This window comes from Oncorhynchus mykiss, chromosome 16 (genome assembly GCF_057628025.1).
Source record: "Oncorhynchus mykiss isolate SJ-2025 chromosome 16, ASM5762802v1, whole genome shotgun sequence".
In the NCBI taxonomy this organism is placed as follows: Eukaryota; Metazoa; Chordata; class Actinopteri; order Salmoniformes; family Salmonidae; genus Oncorhynchus; species Oncorhynchus mykiss.
The window spans coordinates 73,705,019-73,722,970 of NC_143037.1; the positions used below are offsets into that span (position 1 = coordinate 73,705,019).

General features: G+C 40.5%; 8 non-coding genes across 8 annotated transcripts; 1 reads left to right on the forward strand and 7 right to left on the reverse strand.

The window, feature by feature from the left end:
• The first annotated feature begins 7,347 nt into the window (after positions 1–7,347).
• Positions 7,348–7,418, forward strand: trnan-auu (transfer RNA asparagine (anticodon AUU)). Its single transcript has one exon. It is a non-coding gene; the product is annotated as a tRNA-Asn (tRNA).
• Positions 7,419–10,861: 3,443 nt separating this feature from the next.
• Positions 10,862–10,935, reverse strand: trnat-agu (transfer RNA threonine (anticodon AGU)). Its single transcript has one exon. It is a non-coding gene; the product is annotated as a tRNA-Thr (tRNA).
• A 946-nt stretch (positions 10,936–11,881) lies between these two features.
• trnah-gug (transfer RNA histidin (anticodon GUG)) lies at positions 11,882–11,953 on the reverse strand. Its single transcript has one exon. It is a non-coding gene; the product is annotated as a tRNA-His (tRNA).
• Positions 11,954–13,257: 1,304 nt separating this feature from the next.
• Positions 13,258–13,329, reverse strand: trnah-gug (transfer RNA histidin (anticodon GUG)). The gene has a single exon. It is a non-coding gene; the product is annotated as a tRNA-His (tRNA).
• Positions 13,330–13,613: 284 nt separating this feature from the next.
• On the reverse strand, positions 13,614–13,687 carry trnat-agu (transfer RNA threonine (anticodon AGU)). Its single transcript has one exon. It is a non-coding gene; the product is annotated as a tRNA-Thr (tRNA).
• Positions 13,688–14,974: 1,287 nt separating this feature from the next.
• trnat-agu (transfer RNA threonine (anticodon AGU)) lies at positions 14,975–15,048 on the reverse strand. The gene has a single exon. It is a non-coding gene; the product is annotated as a tRNA-Thr (tRNA).
• Positions 15,049–15,994: 946 nt separating this feature from the next.
• On the reverse strand, positions 15,995–16,066 carry trnah-gug (transfer RNA histidin (anticodon GUG)). The gene has a single exon. It is a non-coding gene; the product is annotated as a tRNA-His (tRNA).
• Positions 16,067–16,350: 284 nt separating this feature from the next.
• On the reverse strand, positions 16,351–16,424 carry trnat-agu (transfer RNA threonine (anticodon AGU)). The gene has a single exon. It is a non-coding gene; the product is annotated as a tRNA-Thr (tRNA).
• Between the last annotated feature and the right edge of the window lie 1,528 nt (positions 16,425–17,952).

Consider the following 17,952-nt stretch of genomic DNA (forward strand, 5'->3'; position numbering starts at 1 on the left):
CGTGTGGCGGTGTTCTTACCTGCAGCATAATTTGCAGCTGCAGGCGCTGTGGCTTAGTTGGTTAAAGCGGAAAAAGGGAACTTTTTCAAAGAATTACAACGTACCAACTGTCTCAAGTTCAGCTGGTACTTCAGTTGATTCATTTCGAGTGCTAAATGAAGAGTTCAGCCAGCTTGTACAGGTCTCTGTCAGAGCATGAGTAGGCTTTACAAGCAATCTTTGGTAGCTCGCTGTGATCGTATAGTTGTGGCCGCAGGAACCCCGGTCTGAATCCGGGTCACGGCAAAGAATTGCCATTTCAAAAGGGTTGTATTTTGAATGAGTTGAAACCTCCTGTGTGAGCTAAGAAACTCAATAACTCTTCCATTTGACAAAGTCCCCATCTCATGGTAGGTTAATTACTTACATTAACTGATTCATCTGCTTTTTCTTAGGTTTTTACAACTTTTAATCTCGAGATCCAACTGAGAAATGTAGTTTCCCCGAAACGACCAAAATGATGAAGAAATCGTGTATGATTCTGAATGTTTACTCATATCTCGCGATATTCCCACTTTGGGTCCCAAACCATAGTTTAAGAATCCATGTCAGAGTATCTTGAGGTTATTCAGTTCGAGACCCAAATGAAAAATGTACTGTCCTCGGATGACCGAAATTAAGAAGAAATAGCTTGTGACTCAAAATGCTTACTGATATCGCGCTGCCCACCTCTCACATACTCAGGCCCACTTTGGGTCCCAAAACATAGCTTAAGAAACCCTGTTGCTAGACAATTGAAGGAGTCCATATCGATTCCAATATTAGTAAATAACATCTGTTTTGTGACGTGATTTTGCAAGACAGAGATATGGGTTAAATGAATGAGACATGTTTGATATAAATACGTGTGGCGGTGTTCTTACCTGCAGCATAATTTGCAGCTGCAGGCGCTGTGGCTTAGTTGCTTAAAGCGCCTGTCTAGTAAACAGGAGATCCTGAGTTCGAATCTCAGCAGAGCCTTTTCAAACATGTCATTGAACACATTGGTGGAGAGTGTTCTGCTTTTCTCAACCAATGAGTCTTGAGAATTTGGAGAGAGGAGAAAATATGTGAGGAGGATGCAATTGAGATATTCCAATTAATCGGAAAAAGGGAACTTTTTCAAAGAATTACAACGTACCAACTGTCTCAACTTCAACTGGTTCTTCAGTTGAATCATTTTGAGCGCTAAATGAAGATTTCAGCCAGCTTGTACAGGTCTCTGTCAGAGCATGAGTAGGCTTTACAAGCAATCTTTGGTAGCTCGCTGTGATCGTATAGTGTTTAGTACTCTGCGTTGTGGCCACAGGAACCCCGGTCTGAATCCGGGTCACGACAAAGAATTGCCATTTCAAAAGGGTTGTATTTTGAATGAGTTGAAACCTCTTGTGTGAGCTAAGAAACTCAATAACTCTTCCATTTGACAAAGTCCCCATCTCATGCTAGGTTAATTACTTACATTAACTGATTCATCTGCTTTTTCTTAGGTTTTTACCATTTTTAATCTCGAGATCCAACTGAGAAATGTAGTTTCCCCGAAACGACCAAGATGATGAAGAAATCGTGTATGATTCTGAATGTTTACTCATATCTCGCGATATTCCCACTTTGGGTCCCAAACCATAGTTTAAGAATCCATGTCAGAGTATCTTGAGTTTATTCAGTTCGAGACCCAAATGAAAAATGTACTGTCCTCGGATGACCGAAATTAAGAAGAGATAGCTTGTGACTCAAAATGTTTACTGATATCGCGCTGCCCACCTCTCACATACTCAGGCCCACTTTGGGTCCCAAAACATAGCTTAAGAAACCCTGTTGCTAGACAATTGAAGGAGTCCATATCGATTCCAATATTAGTAAATAACATCTGTTTTGTGACGTGATTTTGCAAGACAGAGATATGGGTTAAATGAATGAGACATGTTTGATATAAATACGTGTGGCGGTGTTCTTACCTGCAGCATACTTGGCAGCTGCAGGCGCCGTGGCTTAGTTGGTTAAAGCGCCTGTCTAGTAAACAGGAGATCCTGAGTTCGAATCTCAGCAGAGCCTTTTCAAACATGTCGTTGAACACATTGGTGGAGAGTGTTCTGCTTTTCTCAACCAATGAGTCTTGAGAATTTGGAGTGATGAGAGGAGAAAAGATGTGAGGAGGATGCAATGGAGATATTCCAATTTCACGGAAAAAGGGAAGTTTTTCAAAGAATTGCAACGTACCAACTGTCTCAAGTTCAGCTGGTTCTTCAGTTGATTCATTTCGAGCGCTAAATGATGAGTTCAGCCAGCTTGTACAGGTCTCTGTCAGAACATGAGTAGGCTTTACAAGCAATCTTTGGTAGCTCGCTGTGATAGTATAGTGTTTAGTACTCTGCGTTGTGGCCGCAGGAACCCCGGTCTGAATCCGGGTCACGGCAAAGAATTGCCATTTCAAAAGGGTTGTATTTTGAATGAGTTGAAACCTCCTGTGTGAGCTAAGAAACTCAATAACTCTTCCATTTGACAAAGTCCCCATCTCATGGTAGGTTAATTACTTACATTAACTGATTCATCTGCTTTTTCTTAGGTTTTTACAACTTTTAATCTCGAGATCCAACTGAGAAATGTAGTTTCCCCGAAACGACCAAAATGATGAAGAAATCGTGTATGATTCTGAATGTTTACTCATATCTCGCGATATTCCCACTTTGGGTCCCAAACCATAGTTTAAGAATCCATGTCAGAGTATCTTGAGGTTATTCAGTTCGAGACCCAAATGAAAAATGTACTGTCCTCGGATGACCGAAATTAAGAAGAAATAGCTTGTGACTCAAAATGCTTACTGATATCGCGCTGCCCACCTCTCACATACTCAGGCCCACTTTGGGTCCCAAAACATAGCTTAAGAAACCCTGTTGCTAGACAATTGAAGGAGTCCATATCGATTCCAATATTAGTAAATAACATCTGTTTTGTGACGTGATTTTGCAAGACAGAGATATGGGTTAAATGAATGAGACATGTTTGATATAAATACGTGTGGCGGTGTTCTTACCTGCAGCATAATTTGCAGCTGCAGGCGCTGTGGCTTAGTTGGTTAAAGCGCCTGTCTAGTAAACAGGAGATCCTGAGTTCGAATCTCAGCAGAGCCTTTTCAAACATGTCATTGAACACATTGGTGGAGAGTGTTCTGCTTTTCTCAACCAATGAGTCTTGAGAATTTGGAGAGAGGAGAAAATATGTGAGGAGGATGCAATTGAGATATTCCAATTAATCGGAAAAAGGGAACTTTTTCAAAGAATTACAACGTACCAACTGTCTCAACTTCAACTGGTTCTTCAGTTGAATCATTTTGAGCGCTAAATGAAGATTTCAGCCAGCTTGTACAGGTCTCTGTCAGAGCATGAGTAGGCTTTACAAGCAATCTTTGGTAGCTCGCTGTGATCGTATAGTGTTTAGTACTCTGCGTTGTGGCCACAGGAACCCCGGTCTGAATCCGGGTCACGACAAAGAATTGCCATTTCAAAAGGGTTGTATTTTGAATGAGTTGAAACCTCTTGTGTGAGCTAAGAAACTCAATAACTCTTCCATTTGACAAAGTCCCCATCTCATGCTAGGTTAATTACTTACATTAACTGATTCATCTGCTTTTTCTTAGGTTTTTACCATTTTTAATCTCGAGATCCAACTGAGAAATGTAGTTTCCCCGAAACGACCAAGATGATGAAGAAATCGTGTATGATTCTGAATGTTTACTCATATCTCGCGATATTCCCACTTTGGGTCCCAAACCATAGTTTAAGAATCCATGTCAGAGTATCTTGAGTTTATTCAGTTCGAGACCCAAATGAAAAATGTACTGTCCTCGGATGACCGAAATTAAGAAGAGATAGCTTGTGACTCAAAATGTTTACTGATATCGCGCTGCCCACCTCTCACATACTCAGGCCCACTTTGGGTCCCAAAACATAGCTTAAGAAACCCTGTTGCTAGACAATTGAAGGAGTCCATATCGATTCCAATATTAGTAAATAACATCTGTTTTGTGACGTGATTTTGCAAGACAGAGATATGGGTTAAATGAATGAGACATGTTTGATATAAATACGTGTGGCGGTGTTCTTACCTGCAGCATAATTTGCAGCTGCAGGCGCTGTGGCTTAGTTGGTTAAAGCGCCTGTCTAGTAAACAGGAGATCCTGAGTTCGAATCTCAGCAGAGCCTTTTCAAACATGTCATTGAACACATTGGTGGAGAGTGTTCTGCTTTTCTCAACCAATGAGTCTTGAGAATTTGGAGAGAGGAGAAAATATGTGAGGAGGATGCAATTGAGATATTCCAATTAATCGGAAAAAGGGAACTTTTTCAAAGAATTACAACGTACCAACTGTCTCAACTTCAACTGGTTCTTCAGTTGAATCATTTTGAGCGCTAAATGAAGATTTCAGCCAGCTTGTACAGGTCTCTGTCAGAGCATGAGTAGGCTTTACAAGCAATCTTTGGTAGCTCGCTGTGATCGTATAGTGTTTAGTACTCTGCGTTGTGGCCACAGGAACCCCGGTCTGAATCCGGGTCACGACAAAGAATTGCCATTTCAAAAGGGTTGTATTTTGAATGAGTTGAAACCTCTTGTGTGAGCTAAGAAACTCAATAACTCTTCCATTTGACAAAGTCCCCATCTCATGCTAGGTTAATTACTTACATTAACTGATTCATCTGCTTTTTCTTAGGTTTTTACCATTTTTAATCTCGAGATCCAACTGAGAAATGTAGTTTCCCCGAAACGACCAAGATGATGAAGAAATCGTGTATGATTCTGAATGTTTACTCATATCTCGCGATATTCCCACTTTGGGTCCCAAACCATAGTTTAAGAATCCATGTCAGAGTATCTTGAGTTTATTCAGTTCGAGACCCAAATGAAAAATGTACTGTCCTCGGATGACCGAAATTAAGAAGAGATAGCTTGTGACTCAAAATGTTTACTGATATCGCGCTGCCCACCTCTCACATACTCAGGCCCACTTTGGGTCCCAAAACATAGCTTAAGAAACCCTGTTGCTAGACAATTGAAGGAGTCCATATCGATTCCAATATTAGTAAATAACATCTGTTTTGTGACGTGATTTTGCAAGACAGAGATATGGGTTAAATGAATGAGACATGTTTGATATAAATACGTGTGGCGGTGTTCTTACCTGCAACATACTTGCAGTATGCAGGCGCTGTGGCTTAGTTGGTTAAAGCGCCTGTCTAGTAAACAGGACATCCTGAGTTCGAATCTCAGCAGATCCTTTTCAAACATGTCATTGGTGGAAAGGTCAGAGTGGAGACTGTTCTGCTTTTCTCAACCAATGAGTCTTGAGAATTTGGAGTGATGTGAGGAGGATGCAATTGAGATATTCCAATTTCACGGAAAAAGGGACCTTTTTCACAGAATTACAACGTACTAACCGTCTCAAGTTCAGCTGGTTCTTCAGTTGATTCATTTTGAGCGCTAAATGAAGAGTTCAGCCAGCTTGTACAGGTCTCTGTCAGAGCATGAGTAAGCTTTACAAGCAATCTTTGGTAGCTCGCTGTGATCGTATAGTGTTTAGTACTCTGCGTTGTGGCCGCAGGAATCCCGGTCTGAATCCGGGTCACGGCAAAGAATTGCCATTTCAAAAGGGTTGTATTTTGAATGAGTTGAAACCTCCTGTGTGAGCTAAGAAACTCAATAACTCTTCCATTTGACAAAGTCTCCATCTCATGGTAGGTTAATTACTTACATTAACTGATTCATCTGCTTTTTCTTAGGTTTTTACAATTTTTAATCTCGAGATCCAACTGAAAAATGTAGTTTCCCCGAAACGACCAAAATGATGAAGAAATTGTGTATGATTCTGAATGTTTACTCATATCTCGCGATATTCCCACTTTGGGTCCCAAACCATAGTTTAAGAATCCATGTCAGAGTATCTTGAGTTTATTCAGTTCGAGACCCAAGTGAAAAATGTACTGTCCTCGGATGACCGAAATTAAGAAGAAATAGCTTGTGACTCAAAATGTTTAATGATATCGCGCTGCCCACCTCTCACATACTCAGGCCCACTTTGGGTCTCAAAACATAGCTTAAGAAACCCTGTTGCTAGACAATTGAAGGAGTCCATATCGATTCCAATATTAGTAAATAACATCTGTTTTGTGACGTGATTTTGCAAGACAGAGATATGGGTTAAATGAATGAGACATGTTTGATATAAATACGTGTGGCGGTTTCTTACCTGCAACATACTTGGCATCTGCAGGCGCTGTGGCTTAGTTGGTTAAAGCGCCTGTCTAGTAAACAGTTCGAATCTCAGCAGAGCCTTTTCAAACATGTCATTGAACACATTGGTGGAGAGTGTTCTGCTTTTCTCAACCAATGAGTCTTGAGAATTTGGAGTGATGAGAGGATAAAAGATGTGAGGAGGATGCAATTGAGATATTCCAATTTCACGGAAAAAGGGAAGTTTTTCAAAGAATTGCAACGTACCAACTGTCTCAAGTTCAGCTGGTTCTTCAGTTGATTCATTTCGAGCGCTAAATGAAGAGTTCAGCCAGCTTTTACAGGTCTCTGTCAGAGCATGAGTAGGCTTTACAAGCAATATTTGGTAGCTCGCTGTGATCGTATAGTGTTTAGTACTCTGCGTTGTGGCCGCAGGAACCCCGGTCTGAATCCGGGTCACGGCAAAGAATTGCCATTTCAAAAGGGTTGTATTTTGAATGAGTTGAAACCTCCTGTGTGAGCTAAGAAACTCAATAACTCTTCCATTTGACAAAGTCCCCATCTCATGGTAGGTTAATTACTTACATTAACTGATTCATCTGCTTTTTCTTAGGTTTTTACAACTTTTAATCTCGAGATCCAACGGAAAAATGTAGTTTCCCCGAAACAACCAAAATGATGAAGAAATTGTGTATGATTCTGAATGTTTACTCATATCTCGCGATATTCCCACTTTGGGTCCCAAACCATAGTTTAAGAATCCATGTCAGAGTATCTTGAGTTTATTCAGTTCGAGACCCAAATGAAAAATGTACTGTCCTCGGATGACCGAAATTAAGAAGAAATAGCTTGTGACTCAAAATGTTTAATGATATCGCGCTGCCCACCTCTCACATACTCAGGCCCACTTTGGGTCCCAAAACATAGCTTAAGAAACCCTGTTGCTAGACAATTGAAGGAGTCCATATCGATTCCAATATTAGTAAATAACATCTGTTTTGTGACGTGATTTTGCAAGACAGAGATATGGGTTAAATGAATGAGACATGTTTGATATAAATACGTGTGGCGGTGTTCTTACCTGGAACATACTTGGCAGCTGCAGGCGCTGTGGCTTAGTTGGTTAAAGCTCCTGTCTATTAAACAGGAGATCCTGAGTTCGAATCTCAGCAGATCCTTTTCAAACATGTCATTGGTGGAAAGGTCAGAGTGGAGACTGTTCTGCTTTTCTCAACCAATGAGTCTTGAGAATTTGGAGTGATGTGAGGAGGATGCAATTGAGATATTCCAATTTCACGGAAAAAGGGACCTTTTTCACAGAATTACAACGTACTAACCGTCTCAAGTTCAGCTGGTTCTTCAGTTGATTCATTTTGAGCGCTAAATGAAGAGTTCAGCCAGCTTGTACAGCTCTCTGTCAGAGCATGAGTAAGCTTTACAAGCAATCTTTGGTAGCTCGCTGTGATCGTATAGTGTTTAGTACTCTGCGTTGTGGCCGCAGGAATCCCGGTCTGAATCCGGGTCACGGCAAAGAATTGCCATTTCAAAAGGGTTGTATTTTGAATGAGTTGAAACCTCCTGTGTGAGCTAAGAAACTCAATAACTCTTCCATTTGACAAAGTCTCCATCTCATGGTAGGTTAATTACTTACATTAACTGATTCATCTGCTTTTTCTTAGGTTTTTACAATTTTTAATCTCGAGATCCAACTGAAAAATGTAGTTTCCCCGAAACGACCAAAATGATGAAGAAATTGTGTATGATTCTGAATGTTTACTCATATCTCGCGATATTCCCACTTTGGGTCCCAAACCATAGTTTAAGAATCCATGTCAGAGTATCTTGAGTTTATTCAGTTCGAGACCCAAATGAAAAATGTACTGTCCTCGGATGACCGAAATTAAGAAGAAATAGCTTGTGACTCAAAATGTTTAATGATATCGCGCTGCCCACCTCTCACATACTCAGGCCCACTTTGGGTCTCAAAACATAGCTTAAGAAACCCTGTTGCTAGACAATTGAAGGAGTCCATATCGATTCCAATATTAGTAAATAACATCTGTTTTGTGACGTGATTTTGCAAGACAGAGATATGGGTTAAATGAATGAGACATGTTTGATATAAATACGTGTGGCGGTTTCTTACCTGCAACATACTTGGCATCTGCAGGCGCTGTGGCTTAGTTGGTTAAAGCGCCTGTCTAGTAAACAGTTCGAATCTCAGCAGAGCCTTTTCAAACATGTCATTGAACACATTGGTGGAGAGTGTTCTGCTTTTCTCAACCAATGAGTCTTGAGAATTTGGAGTGATGAGAGGATAAAAGATGTGAGGAGGATGCAATTGAGATATTCCAATTTCACGGAAAAAGGGAAGTTTTTCAAAGAATTGCAACGTACCAACTGTCTCAAGTTCAGCTGGTTCTTCAGTTGATTCATTTCGAGCGCTAAATGAAGAGTTCAGCCAGCTTTTACAGTTCTCTGTCAGAGCATGAGTAGGCTTTACAAGCAATATTTGGTAGCTCGCTGTGATCGTATAGTGTTTAGTACTCTGCGTTGTGGCCGCAGGAACCCCGGTCTGAATCCGGGTCACGGCAAAGAATTGCCATTTCAAAAGGGTTGTATTTTGAATGAGTTGAAACCTCCTGTGTGAGCTAAGAAACTCAATAACTCTTCCATTTGACAAAGTCCCCATCTCATGGTAGGTTAATTACTTACATTAACTGATTCATCTGCTTTTTCTTAGGTTTTTACAACTTTTAATCTCGAGATCCAACTGAAAAATGTAGTTTCCCCGAAACAACCAAAATGATGAAGAAATTGTGTATGATTCTGAATGTTTACTCATATCTCGCGATATTCCCACTTTGGGTCCCAAACCATAGTTTAAGAATCCATGTCAGAGTATCTTGAGTTTATTCAGTTCGAGACCCAAATGAAAAATGTACTGTCCTCGGATGACCGAAATTAAGAAGAAATAGCTTGTGACTCAAAATGTTTAATGATATCGCGCTGCCCACCTCTCACATACTCAGGCCCACTTTGGGTCCCAAAACATAGCTTAAGAAACCCTGTTGCTAGACAATTGAAGGAGTCCATATCGATTCCAATATTAGTAAATAACATCTGTTTTGTGACGTGATTTTGCAAGACAGAGATATGGGTTAAATGAATGAGACATGTTTGATATAAATACGTGTGGCGGTTTCTTACCTGCAACATACTTGGCATCTGCAGGCGCTGTGGCTTAGTTGGTTAAAGCGCCTGTCTAGTAAACAGGAGATCCTGAGTTCGAATCTCAGCAGAGCCTTTTCAAACATGTCATTGAACACATTGGTGGAGAGTGTTCTGCTTTTCTCAACCAATGAGTCTTGAGAATTTGGAGTGATGAGAGGATAAAAGATGTGAGGAGGATGCAATTGAGATATTCCAATTTCACGGAAAAAGGGAAGTTTTTCAAAGAATTGCAACGTACCAACTGTCTCAAGTTCAGCTGGTTCTTCAGTTGATTCATTTCGAGCGCTAAATGAAGAGTTCAGACAGCTTTTACAGGTCTCTGTCAGAGCATGAGTAGGCTTTACAAGCAATATTTGGTAGCTCGCTGTGATCGTATAGTGTTTAGTACTCTGCGTTGTGGCCGCAGGAACCCCGGTCTGAATCCGGGTCACGGCAAAGAATTGCCATTTCAAAAGGGTTGCATTTTGAATGAGTTGAAACCTCCTGTGTGAGCTAAGAAACTCAATAACTCTTCCATTTGACAAAGTCCCCATCTCATGGTAGGTTAATTACTTACATTAACTGATTCATCTGCTTTTTCTTAGGTTTTTACCATTTTTAATCTCTGACATGAATTCTTAAACTATGATTTGGGACCCAAAGCGGTTATTAACATGTCATAGGTGGGTCGCGAGATATGAGTGAACATTCAGAATCATACACTATTTCTTCATAATGTTGGTCGTTCGAGGACATTTCTCATTTGGCTCTCGAGCTTAAAAATTGTCATAGGTGGGTCGCGAGATATGAGTGAACATTCAGAATCATACACTATTTCTTCATAATGTTGGTCATTCGAGGACATTTCTCATTTGGCTCTCGAGCTTAAAAATTGTAAAAACGTCTGAAACAGCAGATGAATCATTTCGTGTAAGTAATTAACCTACAATATGGTGGGGAACTTTGTCAAACGGCAGAGTTGCTGAGTTTCTTAGCTTGCATAGTAAGTCTTAACTCATTCAAAAAACAACCCTTCTAAAATTACATTGCAGTGCCGTGACACGGATTCGAACCGGGGTTGCTGCGACCACAACACAGAGTACTAACCACTATACGATCACGGCCAGCTACAAGAGCTGGCGTTGTAAAGCCTACATAGGCTGTGAAAGTGATGTGCACAAGCTGGCTAAACTCTTTTCATTTTGGTCTCGATAATGAATAAACTGAAGAAACAGTGGAGCTTTACACAGTCGGTAGGTTTTTTCTCATTCAAAAAGTGCCCTTTTTCCGTGACATTGGAATATCTCAATTGCATCCTCCTCACGTCATCTCTAATTCTCTAAACCCATTGGTGAGAAAACCTGAGTGCCCTCCCCTCTGACCTTCTCCACCAATGTGAACAATAAAAAGGTACTGCTGAGATTTGAACTCAGGATCTCCTGTTTACTAGACAGGCACTTTAACCAACTAAGCCACAGCACCCATAAAAGTCATATATGTTGCAGATGTGAACACCCACACCTATTTGAATCAAACCAGTCTCATTAATTTAACCCACATCTCTGTCTAGCAAAATCACATCACAAAAGAGATGTCTTTTACTAATATTGGAAACGATACAGACACCTTCAATTGTCTAGCAACAGGGTTTCTTAAGCTACGTTTTGGGACGCAAAGTGGGCCTGAGCATGTGAGAGGCAGTGTTGCCAAATCCTCAGGAAGGAAAGTAGCTATTGCTGGTCCTAAAAGTAGCTAGAAGTCGCTAAATGACGTCATCACATAATTTTCATAATTGGCCAAGTGGATGTAATTGTGATTGACGCTGTAGGAGAGAGGAATAACGTCTCGGGAGAGACAAAAAGTGAGTAAAAAACACCCTAAGTATGTTTAGAACTACAATTGAACTTTCTTCTGTCGATTCTTGTCTTTTTTCTGAATACCTCCTAAATATAGCGACAAAGTCGCTAAGTTGGCAACACTGGTGAGAGGTGGGTAGCGAGATATCAGTAATCAATGGTAATCACATACTATTTCTTCGTATCTATGATCATTCGAGGACAGTACATTTTTCATTTGGGTCTCGAGATGAATAAACTCAAGAACCTCTGACATGAATTCTTAAACTATGATTTGGGACCCAAAGCGGTTATTAACATGTCATAGGTGGGTCGCGAGATATGAGTGAACATTCAGAATCATACACTATTTCTTCATAATGTTGGTCGTTCGAGGACACTGCATTTCTCATTTGGCTCTGGAGCTTAAAAATTGTAAAAACGTCTGAAACAGCAGATTAATCATTTCGTGTAAGTAATTAACCTACAATATGGTGGGGAACTTTGTCAAACGGCAGAGTTGCTGAGTTTCTTAGCTTGCATAGTAAGTCTTAACTCATTCAAAAAACAACCCTTCTAAAATTACATTGCAGTGCCGTGACCCGGATTCGAACCGGGGTTGCTGCGACCACAACGCAGAGTACTAACCACTATACGATCACGGCCGGCTTCAAGATCTGGCTTTGTAAAGCCTACATAGGCTGTGAAAGTGATGTGCACAAGCTGGCTAAACTCTTTTCATTTTGGTCTCGATAATGAATAAACTGAAGAAACAGTGGAGCTTTACACAGTCGGTAGGTTTTTTCTCATTCAAAAAGTGCCCTTTTTCCGTGACATTGGAATATCTCAATTGCATCCTCCTCACGTCATCTCTAATTCTCTAAACCCATTGGTGAGAAAACCTGAGTGCCCTCCCCTCTGACCTTCTCCACCAATGTGAACAATAAAAAGGTACTGCTGAGATTTGAACTCAGTATCTCCTGTTTACTAGACAGGTACTTTAACCAACTAAGCCACAGCACCCATAAAAGTCATATATGTTGCAGATGTGAACACCCACACCTATTTGAATCAAACCAGTCTCATTAATTTAACCCACATCTCTGTCCAGCAAAATCACATCACAAAAGAGATGTCTTTTACTAATATTGGAAACGATACAGACACCTTCAATTGTCTAGCAACAGGGTTTCTTAAGCTACGTTTTGGGACGCAAAGTGGGCCTGAGCATGTGAGAGGCAGTGTTGCCAAATCCTCAGGAAGGAAAGTAGCTATTGCTGGTCCTAAAAGTAGCTAGAAGTCGCTAAATGACGTCATCACATAATTTTCATAATTGGCCAAGTGGATGTAATTGTGATTGACGCTGTAGGAGAGAGGAATAACGTCTCGGGAGAGACAAAAAGTGAGTAAAAAACACCCTAAGTATGTTTAGAACTACAATTGAACTTTCTTCTGTCGATTCTTGTCTTTTTTCTGAATACTCACTAAATATAGCGACAAAGTCGCTAAGTTGGCAACACTGGTGAGAGGTGGGTAGCGAGATATCAGTAATCAATGTTAATCACATACTATTTCTTCGTAACTATGATCATTCGAGGACAGTACATTTTTCATTTGGGTCTCGAGATGAATAAACTCAAGAACCTCTGACATGAATTCTTAAACTATGATTTGGGACCCAAAGCGGTTATTAACATGTCATAGGTGGGTCGCGAGATATGAGTGAACATTCAGAATCATATACTATTTCTTCATAATGTTGGTCGTTCGAGGACACTGCATTTCTCATTTGGCTCTGGAGCTTAAAAATTTTAAAAACGTCTGAAACAGCAGATGAATCATTTCGTGTAAGTAATTAACCTACAATATGGTGGGGAACTTTGTCAAACGGCAGAGTTGCTGAGTTTCTTAGCTTGCATAGTTAGTCTTAACTCATTCAAAAAACAACCCTTCTAAAATTACATTGCAGTGCCGTGACCCGGATTCGAACCGGGGTTGCTGCGACCACAACGCAGAGTACTAACCACTATACGATCACGGCCGGCTTCAAGAGCTGGCTTTGTAAAGCCTACATAGGCTGTGAAAGTGATGTGCACAAGCTGGCTAAACTCTTTTCATTTTGGTCTCGATAATGAATAAACTGAAGAAACAGTGGAGCTTTACACAGTCGGTAGGTTTTTTCTCATTCAAAAAGTGCCCTTTTTCCGTGACATTGGAATATCTCAATTGCATCCTCCTCACGTCATCTCTAATTCTCTAAACCCATTGGTGAGAAAACCTGAGTGCCCTCCCCTCTGACCTTCTCCACCAATGTGAACAATAAAAAGGTACTGCTGAGATTTGAACTCAGGATCTCCTGTTTACTAGACAGGCACTTTAACCAACTAAGCCACAGCACCCATTAAAGCCATATATGTTGCAGATGTGAACACCCACACCTATTTGAATCAAACCAGTCTCATTAATTTAACCCACATCTCTGTCTAGCAAAATCACATCACAAAAGAGATGTCTTTTACTAATATTGGAAACGATACAGACACCTTCAATTGTCTAGCAACAGGGTTTCTTAAGCTACGTTTTGGGACGCAAAGTGGGCCTGAGCATGTGAGAGGCAGTGTTGCCAAATCCTCAGGAAGGAAAGTAGCTATTGCTGGTCCTAAAAGTAGCTAGAAGTCGCTAAATGACGTCATCACATCATTTTCATAATTGGCCAAGTGGATGTAATTGTGATTGACGCTGTAGGAGAGAGGAATAACGTCTCGGGAGAGACAAAAAGTGAGTAAAAAACACCCTAAGTATGTTTAGAACTACAATTGAACTTTCTTCTGTCGATTCTTGTCTTTTTTCTGAATACCTCCTAAATATAGCGACAAAGTCGCTAAGTTGGCAACACTGGTGAGAGGTGGGTAGCGAGATATCAGTAATCAATGGTAATCACATACTATTTCTTCGTAACTATGATCATTCGAGGACAGTACATTTTTCATTTGGGTCTCGAGATGAATAAACTCAAGAACCTCTGACATGAATTCTTAAACTATGATTTGGGACCCAAAGCGGTTATTAACATGTCATAGGTGGGTCGCGAGATATGAGTGAACATTCAGAATCATACACTATTTCTTCATAATGTTGGTCGTTCGAGGACACTGCATTTCTCATTTGGCTCTGGAGCTTAAAAATTGTAAAAACGTCTGAAACAGCAGATGAATCATTTCGTGTAAGTAATTAACCTACAATATGGTGGGGAACTTTGTCAAACGGCAGAGTTGCTGAGTTTCTTAGCTTGCATAGTAAGTATTAACTCATTCAAAAAACAACCCTTCTAAAGTTACATTGCCTTGACCCGGATTCGAACCGGGGTTGCTGCGACCACAACGCAGAGTACTAACCACTATACGATCACGGCCGGCTTCAAGAGCTGGCTTTGTAAAGCTGTGAAAGTGATGTGCACAAGCTGGCTAAACTCTTTTCATTTTGGTCTCGATAATGAATAAACTGAAGAAACAGTGGAGCTTTACACAGTCGGTAGGTTTTTTCTCATTCAAAAAGTGCCCTTTTTCCGTGACATTGGAATATCTCAATTGCATCCTCCTCACGTCATCTCTAATTCTCTAAACCCATTGGTGAGAAAACCTGAGTGCCCTCCCCTCTGACCTTCTCCACCAATGTGAACAATAAAAAGGTACTGCTGAGATTTGAACTCAGGATCTCCTGTTTACTAGACAGGCACTTTAACCAACTAAGCCACAGCACCCATAAAAGTCATATATGTTGCAGATGTGAACACCCACACCTATTTGAATCAAACCAGTCTCATTAATTTAACCCACATCTCTGTCTAGCAAAATCACATCACAAAAGAGATGTCTTTTACTAATATTGGAAACGATACAGACACCTTCAATTGTCTAGCAACAGGGTTTCTTAAGCTACGTTTTGGGACGCAAAGTGGGCCTGAGCATGTGAGAGGCAGTGTTGCCAAATCCTCAGGAAGGAAAGTAGCTATTGCTGGTCCTAAAAGTAGCTAGAAGTCGCTAAATGACGTCATCACATCATTTTCATAATTGGCCAAGTGGATGTAATTGTGATTGACGCTGTAGGAGAGAGGAATAACGTCTCGGGAGAGACAAAAAGTGAGTAAAAAACACCCTAAGTATGTTTAGAACTACAATTGAACTTTCTTCTGTCGATTCTTGTCTTTTTTCTGAATACTCACTAAATATAGCGACAAAGTCGCTAAGTTGGCAACACTGGTGAGAGGTGGGTAGCGAGATATCAGTAATCAATGGTAATCACATACTATTTCTTCGTAACTATGATCATTCGAGGACAGTACATTTTTCATTTGGGTCTCGAGATGAATAAACTCAAGAACCTCTGACATGAATTCTTAAACTATGATTTGGGACCCAAAGCGGTTATTAACATGTCATAGGTGGGTCGCGAGATATGAGTGAACATTCAGAATCATATACTATTTCTTCATAATGTTGGTCGTTCGAGGACACTGCATTTCTCATTTGGCTCTGGAGCTTAAAAATTGTAAAAACGTCTGAAACAGCAGATGAATCATTTCGTGTAAGTAATTAACCTACAATATGGTGGGGAACTTTGTCAAACGGCAGAGTTGCTGAGTTTCTTAGCTTGCATAGTAAGTCTTAACTCATTCAAAAAACAACCCTTCTAAAATTACATTGCAGTGCCGTGACCCGGATTCGAACCGGGGTTGCTGCGACCACAACGCAGAGTACTAACCACTATACGATCACGGCCGGCTACAAGAGCTGGCTTTGTAAAGCCTACATAGGCTGTGAAAGTGATGTGCACAAGCTGGCTAAACTCTTTTCATTTTGGTCTCGATAATGAATAAACTGAAGAAACAGTGGAGCTTTACACAGTCGGTAGGTTTTTTCTCATTCAAAAAGTGCCCTTTTTCCGTGACATTGGAATATCTCAATTGCATCCTCCTCACGTCATCTCTAATTCTCTAAATCCATTGGTGAGAAAACCTGAGTGCCCTCCCCTCTGACCTTCTCCACCAATGTGAACAATAAAAAGGTACTGCTGAGATTTGAACTCAGGATCTCCTGTTTACTAGACAGGCACTTTAACCAACTAAGCCACAGCACCTATAAAAGTCATATATGTTGCAGATGTGAACACCCACACCTATTTGAATCAAACCAGTCTCATTAATTTAACCCACATCTCTGTCTAGCAAAATCACATCACAAAAGAGATGTCTTTTACTAATATTGGAAACGATACAGACACCTTCAATTGTCTAGCAACAGGGTTTCTTAAGCTACGTTTTGGGACGCAAAGTGGGCCTGAGCATGTGAGAGGCAGTGTTGCCAAATCCTCAGGAAGGAAAGTAGCTATTGCTGGTCCTAAAAGTAGCTAGAAGTCGCTAAATGACGTCATCACATAATTTTCATAATTGGCCAAGTGGATGTAATTGTGATTGACGCTGTAGGAGAGAGGAATAACGTCTCGGGAGAGACAAAAAGTGAGTAAAAAACACCCTAAGTATGTTTAGAACTACAATTGAACTTTCTTCTGTCGATTCTTGTCTTTTTTCTGAATACCTCCTAAATATAGCGACAAAGTCGCTAAGTTGGCAACACTGGTGAGAGGTGGGTAGCGAGATATCAGTAATCAATGGTAATCACATACTATTTCTTCGTAACTATGATCATTCGAGGACAGTACATTTTTCATTTGGGTCTCGAGATGAATAAACTCAAGAACCTCTGACATGAATTCTTAAACTATGATTTGGGACCCAAAGCGGTTATTAACATGTCATAGGTGGGTCGCGAGATATGAGTGAACATTCAGAATCATACACTATTTCTTCATAATGTTGGTCGTTCGAGGACACTGCATTTCTCATTTGGCTCTGGAGCTTAAAAATTGTAAAAACGTCTGAAACAGCAGATTAATCATTTCGTGTAAGTAATTAACCTACAATATGGTGGGGAACTTTGTCAAACGGCAGAGTTGCTGAGTTTCTTAGCTTGCATAGTAAGTCTTAACTCATTCAAAAAACAACCCTTCTAAAATTACATTGCAGTGCTGTGACCCGGATTCGAACCGGGGTTGCTGCGACCACAACGCAGAGTACTAACCACTATACGATCACGGCCGGCTTCAAGATCTGGCTTTGTAAAGCCTACATAGGCTGTGAAAGTGATGTGCACAAGCTGGCTAAACTCTTTTCATTTTGGTCTCGATAATGAATAAACTGAAGAAACAGTGGAGCTTTACACAGTCGGTAGGTTTTTTCTCATTCAAAAAGTGCCCTTTTTCCGTGACATTGGAATATCTCAATTGCATCCTCCTCACGTCATCTCTAATTCTCTAAACCCATTGGTGAGAAAACCTGAGTGCCCTCCCCTCTGACCTTCTCCACCAATGTGAACAATAAAAAGGTACTGCTGAGATTTGAACTCAGGATCTCCTGTTTACTAGACAGGTACTTTAACCAACTAAGCCACAGCACCCATAAAAGTCATATATGTTGCAGATGTGAACACCCACACCTATTTGAATCAAACCAGTCTCATTAATTTAACCCACATCTCTGTCTAGCAAAATCACATCACAAAAGAGATGTCTTTTACTAATATTGGAAACGATACAGACACCTTCAATT